Source organism: Desmodus rotundus, chromosome 1, assembly GCF_022682495.2.
Source record: "Desmodus rotundus isolate HL8 chromosome 1, HLdesRot8A.1, whole genome shotgun sequence".
In the NCBI taxonomy this organism is placed as follows: Eukaryota; Metazoa; Chordata; class Mammalia; order Chiroptera; family Phyllostomidae; genus Desmodus; species Desmodus rotundus.
In genome coordinates, this window is record NC_071387.1 from 49,630,865 (window position 1) to 49,645,767 (window position 14,903).

General features: G+C 44.4%; 1 protein-coding gene and 1 pseudogene across 1 annotated transcript in view; one reads left to right on the top strand and one right to left on the bottom strand.

Moving 5' to 3' along the window:
* The first annotated feature begins 3,169 nt into the window (after positions 1 to 3,169).
* Positions 3,170 to 14,903, top strand: part of KANK1 (KN motif and ankyrin repeat domains 1) — a 189,456-nt gene continuing 177,722 nt past the window's right edge. Inside the window, exon 1 of the mRNA XM_053924038.2 lies at positions 3,170 to 3,458. The gene's annotated coding sequence lies outside the window, so the exon portion shown is untranslated. The remainder of the gene's footprint in view (positions 3,459 to 14,903) is intronic.
* Positions 11,852 to 14,701, bottom strand: LOC112299622 (lysine--tRNA ligase pseudogene; annotated as a pseudogene).

Consider the following 14,903-nt stretch of genomic DNA (forward strand, 5'->3'; position numbering starts at 1 on the left):
GGGACAGGCTTGTACACCTAATCCCTCTACTTAGCTTCCTAGAAGAATGCCCTATACCTTTTTGAATCCTCTATAAATATTTTATAATAGTAACAATGACATAATGAAGATCATAATTGTGAATAAAGATTACCCTTGGCTCAAATTTCCTGAACTAGGGTCATGTCCTTCAGCAACATATAAAATGTATTCAAACAGGACTCCAGCTTAATGCAAACTGAACACTTACTTGTAACATAACCAAAGCAAATGATTCAACTCATCCTTTACCTTCCAAATCGTTATTTCCAGGAACCACGAGGCTGAGACTATCGTGTTCTAGGTTGAAATAAATTAGGAACTCTTTTTTTTTTCTAGATTAAGATAATTATCTTACATGTTTTCTGACACCAGCAGCATGGGCTTTGACATCCATTTCCTAAGCTGAGCAGGGCCACATGATGTCACTGGGGGCCATCTCAAATAAATAAATAAATACTCCATTAGAAAAGGGCCCGAGGAAATTTGCTATAACCTTAACAGTGGCTATACCTGGGAGATGGAGTCAGACGTGATTGTTATTTTTTCTTTATCCTCTTAAATATTTTTCCAAAGCTTTTTTTTCTTATAATGGGCATGTATTACTTTTATAGTCTGAAAAACTATTGTGTTAGCTTATAACATCAGTGTTAGCTAATGTTATAATGTAAATATATGACTATCAAATTAAAAACACATGTGTTTCAAAGGACACTATCAAGAAAGTTAAAAGACAATTCATGGAATAGGGGGAAAAGTTTACAAATCATATATCAGACAAAGGACTAGTATCTTTATCAGATTTAAGTAAAGACCTCTTACAACTCAACAATAAAAATTTTTAAATGGGCAAGGAGTTGAATAGATATTTCTCCAAAGAAGATATACAGATGGCCAATAAAAATATGAAAAGATGCTCAGCATCATTAGTCGCCAGGGAAATGCAAATTAAAACCAGAAGGTATCACTTTATATCTACTAGATACAAATAATCAAAAAGATTACAGTAATAACTGTTGTCAAGGATTTGGATAAATTAGGACCTTCATAATGAGAATGTAAAATAGTACAGCCACTTTGAAAAATTTTTAGTTCCTCAGAAAGTTATAGAGTTACCATTGAGCCAAGAAATTCTACTCCTAGATACACACTCAAGAGAAATGAAAACAAATATTTATACAAAAACTTGTACACAAATGTTCATAGCAGTATTATTCATAAGAGCCCAAAAGTTGGAACAATCTAAAATATCCATCAATGTATGAATGGATAAATAATGGTGTTATCTGTACAGTGGACTATTTATTATTCAGCTATAAAAAGGAATGAAGTACTGATAAATGCTGCAGCATGGATAACCGTGCAACTATTATGTTAAGTTTAAGAAGCCAGACCCAAAGTCTACCCGTTGTATGAAATGTCCAGAACAAGCACATGCATAGAGAAAGAAAGTAGATCCGTGGTTGTCTGGGACTAAAGGTGGGGACGGGTGCTGGGGGACGACTGAAATGGATTTTTTATTGGAATGATGAAAGTGTTGTGGCCATAGTCGTGATGGTTGCATAACTTAGTGAATAATGCAAAATCATTGAATTATACCCTTTAAGAATAAATTTGTGGTATATGAATTGTATATCAGTAGAAAAATGATGAAAAATGAAGATTTTCAAATATAAATCCAGTAAAAATTCAGAATCTGCCACACGTGATTGGATTTGCCAACTTTGGAGGGCCTATGAAATAAATGCTTACTAATTGTAAGGAAGGAGAAATAAAGGGTGCAGGGCACTTTGTGTAGGCAAGAGGCCCCCTCATTTTCATCTCCCCACTCATCAACTTGGGAAGAGGTTTGGGGTTTTTTTCATAGAAGCATAGATATTTGCGGGGTGGGGTGTATTTTAGAGAGAACCTACTGAATCCATATACCCTATTATACAGATGAATAAACTGAGGCCCAGAAGGAGGAGTTTATTTACTGTTACCCAGTGAGCTGGCAAAAGGGGCTGTGACTAAAAATAAGATTTCCTGTTCCCAGTATCTCTGAGCTGCGGTTTGCCCTCCTCTTAACAGGCAGGGGGCATCAATTTCAGGAATTTGCATGTCTTTTGCCACCAACAAGTGGAGGAGCATTGATTTTCCCAGCTTCTCCTCCCTCAGAGGCTAGCATTTCAACTTGTGAGGTTTGATGGCTCTTTAATCTGTTTGCAAAAAATGTTGTGACGTGTGTAAGGCCCTGCTGGTTGCTCTGTGAAGGAGAGCTCTTAAGAAAATCAGTAAGTAACGAGCTGGCATTAATGTTTTTTGTCTCAGCAATACTTGGTTTTTTTCGGTCCTCCTGTCCTGTTTATTCAAACTGTCTTCAGATCGAAAGAAGACCCAAGTCACAGCCTCTTAACCCCTACTCAATCTCTCTTGCACCCACTGAAATTGCTCAGAATCCAGTGTCAGACGTTCTAGTTCAGTCCTCAGTTCCCGAGGCAGCCACTGCGTTTCCTTTGGAGTTCCCCGAACCTCCTCGCCATTCTGGACACGCACTTTTTCCTCCCCACGGAGGATTCCGTCCTGAGGCCGAGCAGAAGCGAACGCACGGAAGACACGAGGCCAGTCCAGGAACAGCAGGAGGTTTTTAGTCGCCTCTCAGAGACTGCCCTGCCCAAGCACCTGCAGCAAACCAGACTCCGGCATGCTCCCCAGTCCCTCTCTCAACACGGACCAGAAAACGGCCCCAAAGCACAGGGCAGATTCTTAGCGGAGTGGAGGGAGGCGGCAGTAAAAAGGCACTAGACAGGAGTGTTAACATGCCACCCCTGCGGCGCCCAGGGACGCCTCCGGGTCAGAGATAATAGCTCTGAATAGAAGCAAGTTTCACTGGGGGTGGGGGGGTCGTGGGGGCGGGGAAAGAGGTGGGGGGGATGGGCTATTTCCTTCCCTGGGGGAGGGGGGGAAACTAAACACACGTGGGCAGAAGGAACGTGCCGGGGCGGAGGGAACTCCTTGGGCGGGTTCTATCGGTGCAGTAGCCGGAAGGCTGGGTGTGGCGAGGAGGTGCGCGAAGGTGACTCGTGGGCACTGTGGGGTTGGGGCCGCGCGCAGGCGCACTGAGGCCCGCGCCGGCCGGTCCCGGGGTACAAAGAAGCGCCGCGGAGAGCCGGGTATCCTGGAAGTTTCTGGGGCCACCTGGGGTTCCCTCCCGCCCAGCTCCGGGACGCTGCCACAGTCATTTCCCCACCCGGCGTCTGAGGCTTACTAGTCTCCGCCAACTTCGCTTTGCCTTGGTTGCAGAGCCCGGCGGGTACCCTGCGTTTCGGAGTTTAATTCTGGCGCTGGCCAGACGGGGCCGGCTCCGCCCCCTCCGCTCCGCCCCTCCTCCGAGGTCGGGGAGCCGGGCCGAGCCTGCGAGCCGCTCGCGGGGCGCGGCAGGTTGGGGAGAGCGCTCGGAGGTGAGTGGAGCGGGGGTCTAGACTGCGCCGTTTTCCCCTGCGGGGTGGGCGCGGGGGCGCCCGGGCTCCGATCTCTGTCCTGGGCCGGCCTCAGCCCAGCCAGGCAAACTAGGCGCGCGCCAGGGCGCGCGGCGGCCGTGCTGGAGCAGAGGGGCAGCCCCGCGGACTCCCTCGCACTCGGTCCCCTCGGCAGCTTCAGAGCGGGACTAGGGACAGGGTCACCCACCCGTGTTTGGCGCGCGCGCTGCGGCCACGGGGCTCGGCCTGTGTGGGAGGGTAGCGGGGCGCGCCCGGCTCGAGGCAGCGGGGAAGTCCTGCTCCGGGCTAGGGCGCACAGCCCTTTGGTGCCCCCAGGCCCTTTAATCAGCTCGGGATGGGGCGAGAGAGTCTCTCTGAGACGTCTCCCCGTGCGTTATCGGGCACTGGAGGGACTGGCGGTCGACCCTATTATTATTCTGCCCCAGAGCAGCAGCAGGTGGCCTCGAGTCGCCCTCAGACCACTCAGAGATTACTCGGGTCAGGGCTGGAGGGGCCGGGAAGTGGGGGAGGGGTGTGGGAACTTTGGGCTTCCTGGCTCACGGAACCCGGTCCGGACAGCGTGGGCTTCTGGAGCATCTGCAGCAAGTCGAGGGAAGGGGCGAGTGTCCTGAAGCGGCCCAGGTCCCTGAACGCCCCCCCTCTAACATTCCACTTAACGCAAACGCGCAGGGAATGCTGCGCTCAGGGCAGCTACCTCCTCCCCTTGACCGTTCATCCCGTCCACCTCGATCCCGGTGGAATTTTCGGAGGCAACTCTTCGCGGTGAGTTCTGCAGGTCAGCTAGAGCTGCGCTGCGTAGGGGAGACTTGGTGAGGGCTTTGGCCGAGTTAGCATGAAAAACAATCTGTGGCGTCCCCCAGCGCTCGCTCTCTGCACGTCGTCTCCACGGAGGTTCATCTTGTATTCAATATTAATGAAATAGTATGTCAGAACGAGGGTGCTAGACTAACAGGAAGGTTAATAATCCAGATCTATAACGGTGCAGTTTCTTGCCTCACCTTCATCCACCGCCCCCTCCCCCCATTGCACCTCTGAGCTGGATTGAACTCAGGGCCGGTTTTCTCATTTTTCATTCATGAGTTTATTCAGCTTGATTTTAATTTTTAATTTTTTAAGTCTTACTAATTTTAGAGAGAATAGAGATAAATCGATCTGTTGCACTTATCCACACATTCACTGGCTGACCCCTATATAATCCCTGACTGAAATGAACCCCTAACCTTGGCGTCTGGTCCCTCTAATCAATGGAGCTACCCGGCCAGGGCTCAGCTTGAGCTTTAGGTGGTATTTAGCATTTTACCTGGTACTTGTTCCTTTCATCTAACTTTGTGTAAAAAAGTTGGGTGTTGGGCACTCCTCCAACTTTATTTTAAAAGTGCAATATAATAAACATGCCATACATTTACCCTTTTAAAGTGTACAATTCAGTGGCTTTTATCATGTTCACGAAGTTATGCAGTTGTCGTTACTACCTAATGCTAGCTTTCCAAAAGCTACCCCATACCCATTACTGGTCATCCGTTAGTAGCCATCCTCCATTCCCCCTCCTCCAGCCTAGTACTCCCTCATTTTAAGGTGAAGTTTTCCCAAGATAGAGATTAAGAAAATTGAGAAATTACTAACTTCAAGCCTTTTCCACTTAATGGATTTTGGGGAAGGTGCTTCTGCTGAGGTGGTGGAAGAAAAATTAAGTATGGGCAGTCCTATGTCAAGATTAAAATGTCTGAGGATGAAAGAGAAGCCCCATCCTTAGACATTTAATCTTCATACACAAATTAGGAATGTGATTTATCCTCATAGGATACAGGGGTGTATTGGGACACTCTTTTTGCTCTCTAGATTTGCCGAGTGGACAGATTATTCTAGTTGAAGTTCTGCCTCAGCAAGAGTGAGTTTTGAAGGGGGGTGGGTGGGTATTTGCATTTGCATTGTGGAGGATGGAGATGTTAGAGAAAAAAAGGGCTGAGGATTTAAAAATAGTTTTGTTTTAAATCATCCAAAATGTCCCACAGAAAGAAATTACAAGCCAATGGCCACTAAAATCTGTACATTCAAGACTTCGGTTCATTTTGTGAGTATCAACATCTGCTCACAGATAGTCACATGAACTAAACTGCTCGTGCATTAATCCCCTAGTCTAGAGGGGAGGAGGATGGGAAAGGGTCTTTCTGAAGGGGATTAAAGGAATTGGGGAAGAAGGGGTAGGAGAGTGGCTGAAAGTGGAGCGTTTGTGGGAGTTGAGGTCTGCTAACGGAGTAGCTGTAGGATGAGCAGATTCAGAAGCAGCAAAAGGGATCTAGGTGAAAAATTAAGATAATTTACTCAGGCATTAGTTGGATTATTTGTGCATGTTTTTAAAATCACATTTTAGTCAGTTGAAGCTAGGTAAATTAGGCAACAACCACTGCACTTCTCTGCCGCTCTCCAGTCAAATCAAGAAGCCAACCTGGTTGCAAAGTTACAAAGTTACAGAAAATGTTATGCCTCTTGTGTGGGTGGCTTGGCTTATGCCATCTTTTTTTTTTAAGTAATTAAAAAATTGAACTATAACATACAGTATGACAGATTTTTGCAAAGTGAATGTAAACTTAGAACTAGCACCAAGATCAAGAAACAGAACATTGCCTTATTGCAGAAGGCCCGCCTTCTCTTCCCATCGTTCTCTCCCCCCAAGGGCTAGTCTAACCATAGATTAGTTTTGCCTGTTTTCATGCTCCGTATACATGGGATCAGTGGGCTTGTGGAGTGTGAGTGTGTGTATCTTGTTTCTTTTTCTCAGCGTTGCTTGTGACATTTAGCCATGTTGTTGCACGGGGCTGTGGTTCAGTCGTTATCATTGCTGGTCAGTATTCCATTGTGTAATTACCCCCAGATTTATTCACCCATTCTAGGGTTATGGGCATTTGAGTCCTTTCTAAATTTTGGCAATGGTGAATTGTGTGACTATGAACATTCTAGTACGTCTTGATACACAAGTGCATGTTTGTATTGGGTATGTACTCGGCAGTGCATTGCTGAGTTCTAAACTAGTGTTCAGCTTAGAAGATACCGCTGAACAGATTGCAAAGTAACTGTGAGGTCTCTGTCCTATTCTTTTTTAAATTGCAAAAGAGGTAGACTTACAGAGAATTTGCAAATGGGCAAAAGGTGACCCGTGTTAACCCATCTCAGCAGACTGATTATTTCTGTTGTGTTCGATTCCAATGCTTTTCATATTTTTATGAAGTCATAATCCTAATACTCAATTTTGAATCTTGTTTACATCTTGATACTGTATCTTTTTAAAAAATATTTTATTTATTTTTAGAGAGAGGGGAGAGGAGGGAGAAAGAGAGGGAAACATCAGTGTGGGAGAGAAACATCGATTGGTCTTGCACACCCCGAACTGGGGACCTGGCCTGCCACCCAGGCATGTGCCCTGACTGGGAATCGAACCAGTGACCTTTCAAACTGGTGACCTTTCAGTTTGTGGGACGATGCCCACCCCACTGAGCCACATCAGTCAGGGCTTGACACTGTATCTTAAAGTTGCTCCTGTCTCCATGACTTTTGAATTCCTGTGCAGGTCCAGTATCCTGTGGCTATGTTTTCGTTTAATCTCCCCAACATAGGAAATGTGTTAAATTCTGTAGTTTTACTGGTATACAGGGTGGCGCTAAAAGTAGGTTTATAGCTGTGAATATGCAAACTAGTTTCTCTTGTGTTATTTATTAATTGTATTTCCTGTACGAATAACTGTAAACCCACTTTTGCCCCACCCTGTGTATCGCTGCAGGAGTCATCTTTGTACCTGTCATTTTCCCACTTTCGGATTACTTTATAGACTAGAGACTTTCCTTTTGACAAATCCGGATCCTTATTGCTAAACTGCTACCTGCAGAATCAAGTTGTCTGTGAATCTAGTATAGAATTCATTAAAGAAATCTTAAATTGCCAATATGTTACTTGCAAAAGGTGTCTCATTAGTTTAACTTGCAAATTCTCAAAATAATGGTGAGGTTGACCATGATATCTTCTTGATAAGTAGCATAAATATAACTTTTGTTGTAATTTCATTTACCAATCATGTAGTATTTTTCTTTATAGGATACTTGTTTGCAAAGATGCTGAGCTAGGAGCTTTAGGGGATGTGAAAGGGATCATACCATTGAGTAGTTTATGGTTTAGAAATTCTGTATAAAAATTAACACTACCGCCTAGGCAGAATTCGTATATGCGACAAAGGAGTGTTTAGGTCAGAAAACAGGTACAGAGTGTTTATATGAGTTCTGAGTCCCTAACGAGGTCTTTCTTGCCTGGTTGGTTAGGGTTGGCTTCCATAAGTCGTAAGACTTGAGCTGAACTTTAAAAGGGTCTTTAGAAAGTGAGTAGAGGTCAGGTAGTTTTGAAGAAGAAAAGACCACTGAGCCATCTCAAGGAGGGAGATTAAAGTCCACAGACCACTCGGGGTAATGGGGATGATGCTGTTTCCTTAGCATTCTTTGTCTGGAAGATACTGAAAATAAGCAAACTAATACAAAGGTGGGAAAATGTTTAGAGCAAAGAGCCTCACAGAGTTCATAGCAAGTGGGGAGACAGATACAGGGTTGTAGCAGGAGTCGGAAGGATGAAAATCGCTGATATAAATGGCTCATTCTGAAAATGTAGGGGATGGAGAAATTAATGCTCAGTAGAGAGATTTGGGTGATGTTTAGGGGCACTGGGCTTTGAAACCTGTGCAGGTGGAGATGAAAGGGTGTTGGTGTTTAGGTAGTAGCTTTGAAGAAGCAAGGTAGTCCCGCAGGGCTTGACATATGGTAAGTGTGGTCAGTCACCTGCTTGGATACCCAGGTCAGTGGCAGTTTGAGATTGTACTTTTACTCGGTGGCTTGTGACTGCTGAAAGAGCCTCGTGATCTTTGTCGAAATGTAGCTCTGGACCCGGACTTACTAGTTTCAATCTCAGTTCTGCCACTTGATGTGTGATCTTGGTGTGGTTACGGAACCTCTCTGTGCTTCAACTTCCCATCTCTAAAATGGGCATAATAAAATTACTCCCCCTCGTGAGAATGTTGTGAGGATTAAATGAATGAAAATACATGGAGTACTTAGAAGACTGCCTGATACACAATATGTGCTAAATCTGTTCGTTGTTGTTTCTTTAATTTTTAAAATTCCCTTTTCCCAGCTTTATTGAGGTATACTTGACAAATCAAATCGTAAGATATTTGAAGTGGACATCATGATGATTTGATGTATGTGTACATTGTGAAAGAATTGCTCTCATCTAGTAAATTAACACATCATCACTCTATATTTTGTGTGTTAGTACACACAAAAGTTCTGTCTTAGCTAATTTCAGTTATTCAATACATGTTATTGAATTTCTGAAGTCATCTCTATACATTGTAAGAATGCAATAAACAAAGAAGGGTTTAAAATGCAAACTGAAACCTATCACTTTTCTCTGGTCCCAGTGCAGAGTATAGTCTCTTTTCAGGTGCCTTAACTGATGACTGTTCATTTATTTTAATTCTTCTGGTGGGTATCATTAAACAAATTACCTTGAAATTTCGTGGCTTAAAACAATTGTTTCACAGTATTCTGGCTTCTGTGGGTCTGGGATCCAGGTGGGGCTCAGCTGGGTGCTTCTGCTCCGTGTGATGTTGACCGGGGTCTCTGCGGCACTGAGCTGGTGAATGGGCTGGTCTGCAGGGTCCGAGAAGGCTTTGCTCCCAGGCTGCGTGCCTTGGCGGGGGATGGCTGGAAGGCTGGGCTCAGTGTTGACTGTTGACCAGAGCACGTACATATGATAACGTAAGCACGGTGGCCCTCGATACACCACTTGCATGGCCACCAGATTTCCTCCATGCAGAATCATGCTCCACGTAACCATGGGGATACATTCTAAGAAGTGCGTCGCTGGGAGATTTCATTGTTTGAACATCAAAGAGTGCACTTACCCAAACCTAGACGGTATATCCTACTACACACCTAGGCGGTCTGGCTACTGCTCCCGGGCTACAAACACCTGTGCAGCGTGTTGCTGTACAAACCATGAGATCAAACCAAGCACAAGAGAAAGTGATGCAATCAGGAAATAAAGTGAACCTCAAAGGCAGGAGGCTACTGCGGGTGCAACACGACGTAGTTAGGAAGACCAAATTATGGAGGGCAATCTGCTTTACCGAAAATTCACTCATTAGAATGTTAATCTCATCTCAAAACACTGTTCATGTTGTTCCTGTTGACATATACCGTTAGCTCAAGCTATAGCACCTTACGGGAACTGGTTGGAAGGTTCATGGCCTTTCACGACCTCGCCTCCAGAGTTACACGACTTCCCTTTTACTGTTGGATGGAGCAGTCAGGAGCCTGCTGGGACCCGAGGGGAGGGACGGAGACCCGCCACTTGATGGGAGGAGTGCCAGAGAATTTGCAGCCCTCATTTTAAACTGCCACCGTCCATACTGCTTGATTGTGCACATTTGACCACAGCTTTTAATTCCCTGCTAAGGAAGAAGGGAATTTATATTACCTCTCATCTCTCTTCTTTTCCTCTCCCCTCTGTCTCCCAGTATGCTCTCATTTTTGTCTTACTATCTGTAGTCCTCTTTTTGTTAGTTACTTTTATGATTTTAAATAAAGCATTTTATACTTGACAGGGCCATGGAGAGGTGGAAAACCAAGGCTTGTTGCAGCGCATGTGTGCACGTGTGTGTGTGTGTGTGTGTGTGGTAGGGGCAACGAAAGAGACACAGACTGTCTTGAATAGCGGAGCTGACGGCGAGGCTCTTGTTAAAACAGCCCGGTCACTAGACACGGGAATTGCCTGCGAGCATGTACGCTGCATGAGCATAGCAGGTCACTTAATCTAACAGTTTTTATTTCCTCTCTTTGGCTTTTAAAGTCAGATACCTGTTTGCTCTTTCCTTTCTTGGGCTTTGCGTTTAAAGTATGGATGCTGGAAGCGATAATATTCTCACTGATGAAGAACCTTAAAACAGATAACCTGTCAGAAAGAAATATTCTCATGCTTTTTACATTACAGAAGCAATCAGTTAATTGGAAACAGTTACATATTGCAAACAGTGTCAGGAAGCCCGAAGCTCTGTTGTTGGTTTTTTGTTTTTTTTAAAATTCCATTTAGTTAATGGAATTGAGCAATGAGGCTTAGTTTAACTCTCAGAAGACATACTAACCCCTTTTTATAATTACCTGATCCCCTGAGAAGTACACAAGGACCTCTGTTCTTGTTGGTTTATTTATTTGTTTATTTAGAGACAAACAGTTTATTTGGTAACAAGGTATAAAAAGAATTCTCAGTTCTTTTTCTCTCTTCTCATAACTGAACTGCAAGAGTCAAGTGGATAGTAGCATACAAGAATTCCCTTGCAATTCCTTGGTCTTTTTTTTTTTTTTTTTGAGTTTTCAAATCTGTTTTTAATTTTATGAATGAGGAGTCACATTATGCTTAAAAATCCATAGGACATTTTCCAGCATATGAACAAAAGGAAGTAAAGAGACACAATGAAAGAAGACCCACAAAGAGGCTCAGAAGTAACTCAGTATTTCTTCATAAAACATTATCAAAATTTATAAGCGATATGCATGTCCATACATATAAAAATCCTAGGATAATGGAAGAAGCAAAATTCAGGCAATTTATTCACTGTTTGTTCAGAATTTCTATGTACCTTTACCTTCCATATTCCTTTTTTTAAAAAAGATTTTATTTATTTTTAGAGGGAGGCAAAGGGAGGGAGAGAAACATCCATATGCTAGAGAAACATTGATCAGTTGCCTCTCACAGCCGCCTCCCTGACCCCAGCTGGGGACCTGGCCTACAACCCAGGCATGTGCCCTGACCAGGAATCAAACCAGTGACCTTTTGGTTTGCAGACAATGCCCAACCCACTGAGCCACACCAGTCAGGGCTACCTTCCATACTCCATGTTTCAAATGATCCAAGAAAAAATGTCAAGGTATTATAGACTTAACACTTTTAGGTCAATTATTTATAGACAAAGTTTAAACTTCTATTTGATTGTTCCAGCACTGAAAGCTAGATAAAAACTCATTGTTTTGAACTCACATGTTCAAGACCTATAGCATCTGGCAAGTCCTTGATCTTTTGTAGAAATGCAAAGGGGGATGGGGGTAGGGAGGTGGGGGAAAAAGGGGGAGGGTCTAGTCAAGGAACATGTATAGAGGACCCATGGACGTGGACAACAGGGTGGGGACTGACTGGGGGGTGGGGTGGGTGGGGCAGGGGAGAACAACAGGGGAAAAATTGGGACAGCTGTAAAAGAACAACAACAAAATAAAATAAAATTAAAAAGGTGCCTGAGTTCTGTGAGTTGCAATTATCATTTTCTAGATGGAAGTGCCAGCTGTTGTGCTTTCCAATGTATTAGCAGTTGCTACATTTTCCTCTTCGGGTTTCACGGAAGGAAACAGAAGTACTTCCTTGATTTCATTGATGTCTGTGAGAACCACGGGGACTCGGTGAATGCCGTGCCCCAGCCAGCTGTGGGGCAGCCCTTGACATCAGTGACATGGCCTCATCATCGCCAGTGGTCTTGGCCTGTTCTTCAGAAAGCTGCCACATGGGGTCATTCAGTTCCTGTAGCCATTGTGTATTTCCTTCTTCATGACAGACAGTTCAAAGGACTCAGTCAGACCCTCTTCAGAGCAGTGCTGTTTGGCCAAAGGGCTCATTACCTGGGGTTGATCACAGATTAGTGTAGGATTGATGTATGTCACTTCCAAGCTTATCGAGGAGCCTGGCTGTGGTCCCAGGTGTAGGGCATTCAACAGCTTATACCACACAGCTATCATCCTCCTAGGCTTGGCCTTCCTGGTGGTTCTCTGGATGGTATAGGTGACCTTGTAACTGCCTGTCATGTGCTGCACCGTCCTTGAAATCATCTTCTCCGTGAGATCACGGTAGTCTGCGTAGGCCGTATTGAACTCACAGATGGTGAACTCAGGATTGTGAATCAGATCAATTCTTTCATCCCAGAACTGGTGTCTGATTTCCTAAACCCAGATGATGCCACCCACCAACCACCAGCATCTTATTACGGTAGCGTTCTGGAGCCGTCGTCCTATACATTCAGGTCCAGCTCACGATGGTAGGTGCTAGGAGGCCTGGCCACGCCCCCTCCCCCCCCCCATCCCAGCTCCTCCGAGAACCTTCTTGTATATGTGACCATCTTAGAGTGGAGGATAAAATTTTGCCTCACAAAGTCATTCAGGATCATGTCTAAGTGTCTCTGATGATGTGTGTTTACATTTATTGCATATTGTAGGTAAAAGTTCTTTTGATATTTTATATGATTTTTGGCTTGATTAGAGGCAAAGAATGTAAATTTTTGATATCTGTGTTACATTTTTGGTTAAATTTGTTCAGACGTCTTTTGGGTTCTTCTGACTGATTTACCCTTTGACCTTGGGGAAAACATGAAAAAATAGAGCAAAGTAGAAATCAAGCTTGAATTCATTCATTCTCTCCCCCCACCCCTTCTCTCATATTCTCAACAGAGCTGCTTGTTTCTATTAAGAAATTGATTAAAAGAGGCCCTTTTTAGGGGCTGGGATTGTTCATATTATGTGATTCTACAACTCCCTTTTCTGCCAAATACTCCCTCATGTCCCTTCCCCCAAATGCCATAGACCCAGCTTGATCATCTTTGTATACCCCCTTCCGCTCACTGCTCTTGCCCAAAGGCTATCCTTCTGTGTTAGAGATCACTTGCGTCAGCTTTTGGATTTTACGTACATAAGGTTACAGGTTGTGGACTCCTTTGTGTTCCGCCTCTCTCACTCCATGTTAGTTTGTGAGATTGATGTGGCTGCGGTTTGTTCATTTCCACCGCTGTATTGTGTTCCTGGGTGTGAATACCCCCCCCTTATCCATCCTACTGGAGCTGCACCTTGGGATGTTTCCAGTTGTGGGCCGATTCGGACCAGTGCTGTCATGAACACGTGTGCGCGTGTTTTCTGGTGAACACACGCAGACATCGATGTTGGAAGTGTATTCAGTAGTGGGATTGTTGGGCCCCACGGTTCAGCTGCGGTGGAGTCTGCCAGAGAGGCTTTATTAATTTATATTCCCAACAGTGGCATGTGGGTTCCGGCTGCTCCATATTCTGGCCGATACATGTTACTATCTGTTGTCTTATTTTAGCCAGTTGGGCAAATAAGCGTTACTGAGTTCTTCAGACTAATGAAAACGAGCACCTCAGAAAAAGGCTTATACTTTCTATTTTATAGCGTAGTGAAACGGAACGGCTAGACCAGTTACGAATTCATCTGGAGACTTTATATCTGTTTTTAAATTGGTCTAGCTTTTCTGTTTCTCCATGCTATAAAATTCATCTCTCAGGGGCTTTTTGTCTTTTAATTTGGTGGGAGATGCATCTCAGGAGATTTACTAATAGAACTTAAAAGGCCAGAGTTTATGAATAAACCCTACGGGTGGGTTCTGAGAATCGGTATTCAGGGTATTTGGAGACTGCTCATGCAGTCTCATTCACTCTTTCAACTTTCCCACCTTGTTAAATCAGTCTGTTGACTTTTTTGCCATTCACTGTGGTATTTTTAGGTGGTAATGGATCCCAGTCATGCTCTGTAGTTGGCCAGGCATTAAATTTCTACATAAAAATGTATAAGCAAATTGGGTTCCTGGAGCATGATTTTTAAAAGGAGAAAAGAAGGGGGTCGCCGTCGCAGGGGTAAGGGGCACACTGAAGCTGCGCGGCAGTCCTGACCGTCTTCGCCACTTCTGAACTGAGCAGATTGTACGCAGCCTAACGTGTGATCTGGTGTGCTTGCGTTTGTTCTGGTTTATTTCCTGTTGGCCCTTTGAAATTTCGCCCTTCAGCTTCTATTTAGGGCACTTATTTCATCTTCTCAATTGTTTTTTTCCAAGGATTGTGTGCTTCTTTAAGAATGCAATCTAGTTTAGTGCTTACTCTGGATAAACGTTCCATCTTCCCTGAAATGTTATCAGGGGTATTGCCGACCAGGGGTTAGACACTGTGGGTTTTAAATACCTGTAAGGTATTTGTGGATGCCCTGTGGCCCCTTGGTGGCAAGGGCGAATCCGGGGTGGCGTACCGCAAGTGTCTTTGGCGGATCCGGGCTTCTGACGTTGAGGACCGAGTAAGATTTCTCTGCCTCCAGAACCACCGCACTTTGGTCTCCTGTCAGCGCTATCATTCAGGAGTGGGAGGAGGGTTTGCTGAATCCCTGTGAAGGAGAGGAGTTTGGGAGAGACATTACTGAAGTTTACTTACTACAGCTCAACGTTTCTTAGCCCCGCCGGGGTTTCGGTAACAATTTGGAGAAGCGATTCAGATAGTGACTGATATGGAAGTTTTGTCTATTCAAAACATTTTTTTAAATGTTGAGGGAACTTATG